Raw genomic sequence first — 2,974 nt, 5'->3', positions numbered from 1 at the left:
GATTGGGGGTTGGGGGTTGAATGTTCCTCGCCCTCCCCTCGTCAACCCGAGGATGGATATCGCCCAGATCCCCGTCGCGTTCGGAGCCGGAACGTTTCGGGATGTGAGGGAGCCACGGGGGGAGTGGGGTACGGAGCTGAACGCTGAGCGGTCGTCAGGGGAGACAATCCCCCCCTCCCCGCATCTGACCTGGAGATGGAGGGGGTGGTTGTTGGGGGAGTGGGGGGGGCGGGGGTGTGTGTCCCCCAGACACAACCCTGAGGGGACCCCACCCCCTGCAGTGACGGTCCTGGGGGGCTGACCCCCTCCAACAGCCGCCTCCCTCTCTCCCTGCGCCAGGCCCCCACTCTGACCCGCAGAGAGATTGACCCCACCCCCACCCCGACTCCCCAGGTCGTGCCTGGCCCAGGGGGGAGGGGGTGGGGAGCTCGGTGTGACCCCTCACCCGGTCAAACCGGCCCCGGGGTGGGGGCTGTCCCTGTGTCCCGTCTCCCTCAGGAGCTCAGCTCTTCGTCTGTGTCAGAACAGGGTCTGGGGGGGGGGGGGGCTGGGATGGGGGTCAGGGGCTGAGTGGCTCCTGGGGGGTAGGGAGAGGGGAGGGAGGGAGGTAGTGAGGGGAGATGGGGAGGGAGGAGGGGAGGGAGTGAGGTGGGGAGTGAGGGAGGGGAGAGTGAGGGATGTGGGGAGTGAGGGGAAGGAGTTGGGGAAGGGGGAGTGAGGGAGGGAGGGGGAGTGAGGAGGGGAGTGAGGGAGAGAGTGAGGTGGGGAGGGGAGGGGAGGGGGAGGGAGGGAGTGGGGAGGAGGTAGGGAGGGAGGAGATGGAGGGGGAGGGGACTTGGCAGGGGTGGGGGCTCGTCCAGGATTCTCTCAAGGTAACCGTGCAATGTCCCGTGTACCAGGGCACAGTGATAAGCTTTGTCTGGAGAGCAAGGCAGGAGGATCCCAGAGTTACGGAGCATCGATGGAACACAGCCATCCCGTTTATACAACAACAACGTGCCGTCAAACACGCCGTCGGACATGTTTTGGAAGGAACATGGGCAGGGCATTGACCATCTCCAAACGAGAGTGACCCCAACCACCTCCAACATGCACCACCATTGCTACATCTATCTACATAGACATGGCAAGATCCAAACGTGTTTCATGGCAAACGGACCGATTAACATCAAGAGGATGGTTTGGTGTAGGGGAGGTCGTGCCTCAATAACTCGAGAAGGTCAGGAAGGTGATTGACGAGGGAAAAGCGGTTGATGTTTTCTGTTTAGATTCCCTACAAGTGTGGAAACAGGCCCTTCGGCCCAGCCAGTCCATACTGACCCTCCGAAGAGCAACCCCAAACCAGACCAATTTCCCTCTGCCCAATACACGCGGCACGATGGGTAACTGAGCACGGCCAATTCACCCTGACCCACATGTCATCCACACGGACGTTAGAAAGGGCGCCTGGCAATGTCCCTGACGTTGGGGGGAACGGAGAAGTTAGGTGGTACCGGGGGGAGCTGGCAAGGTGGTCTCAGGACTGGCTCAGTCACAGCAGATAGACAGTACCGTTGGAACGATGCTCTTCGGAAAGGGAGGGCAGTGACTGGTAGTGGACAACAGAGCAGGGACCTCAGGGACAGGGTGCTGTGGGAGGGACAGTGCTGAGGGAGTGGGTGCTGAGGGAGGGTCAGTGCTGAGGGAATGGGTGCTGTGTGAGGGTCAGTGCTGAGGGAGGGTCAGCGCTGAGGGAGTGGGTGCTGTGGGAGGGTCAGTGCTGAGGGAGTGGGTGCTGTTGGAGGGTCAGTGCTGAGGGAGCGGGTGCTGTGGGAGGGTCAGTGCTGAGGGAGCGGGTGCTGTGGGAGGGTCAGTGCTGAGGGAATGGGTGCTGTGTGAGGGTCAGTGCTGAGGAGCGGGTGCTGTGGGAGGGTCAGTGCTGAGGGAGTGGGTGCTGTGGGAGGGTCAGTGCTGAGGGAGTGGGTGCTGTGGGTGGGGGTCAGTGCTGAGGGAGTGGGTGCTGTGGAGAGTCAGTGCTGAAGGAGTGGGTGCTGTGGGAGGGTCAGTGCTGAGGGAGTGGGTGCTGTGGGAGGGTCAGTGCTGAGGGAGTGGGTGCTGTGGGAGGGTCAGTGCTGAGGGAGTGGGTGCTGTGGGAGGGTCAGTGCTGTGGGAGGGTCAGTGCTGAGGGAGTGGATGCTGTGGGAGGGTCAGTGCTGAGGGAGTGGGTGCTGTGGGAGGGTCAGTGCTGAGGGAGCGGGCGCTGTGGGAGGGTCCGTGCTGAGGGAGTGGGTGCTGAGGGAGGGTCAGTGGTGAGGGAGCGGGCGCTCTGGGAGGGTCAGTGCTGAGGGAGCGGGTGCCGTGGGAGGGTCAGTGCTGTGTGAGGGTCAGCGCTGAGGGAGTGGGTGCTGTGTGAGGGTCAGTGCTGAGGGAGTGGGTGCTGTGGGAGGGTCAGTGCTGTGGGAGGGTCAGCGCTGAGGGAGGGTCAGCGCTGAGGGAGCGGGTGCTGTGGGAGGGTCAGTGCTGAGGGAGCGGGTGCTGTGGGAGGGTCAGTGCTGAGGGAGCGGGCGCTGTGGGAGGGTCAGTGCTGAGGGAGTGGGTGCTGTGGGAGGGTCAGTGCTGAGGGAGTGGGTGCTGTGGGAGGGTCAGCGCTGAGGGAGCGGGTGCTGTGGGAGGGTCAGTGCTGAGGGAGGGTCAGCGCTGAGGGAGCGGGTGCTGTGGGAGGGTCAGTGCTGAGGGAGCGGGTGCTGTGGGAGGGTCAGTGCTGAGGGAGCGGGCGCTGTGGGAGGGTCAATGCTGAGGGAGTGGGTGCCGTGGGAGGGTCAGTGCTGAGGGAGCGGGTGCCGTGGGAGGGTCTGTGCTGTGGGAGGGTCAGCGCTGAGGAGGGTCAGTGCTGAGGGAGCGGGTGCTGTGGGAGGGTCAGTGCTGAGGGAGTGGGTGCTGTGGGAGGGTCAGGGCTGAGGGAGTGTGTGCTGTGGGAGGTCAGTGCTGAGGACTG

This window comes from Hemiscyllium ocellatum, unplaced genomic scaffold (genome assembly GCF_020745735.1).
Source record: "Hemiscyllium ocellatum isolate sHemOce1 unplaced genomic scaffold, sHemOce1.pat.X.cur. scaffold_775_pat_ctg1, whole genome shotgun sequence".
Classification (NCBI taxonomy): domain Eukaryota; kingdom Metazoa; phylum Chordata; class Chondrichthyes; order Orectolobiformes; family Hemiscylliidae; genus Hemiscyllium; species Hemiscyllium ocellatum.
This window is presented reverse-complemented; position numbering follows the sequence as displayed.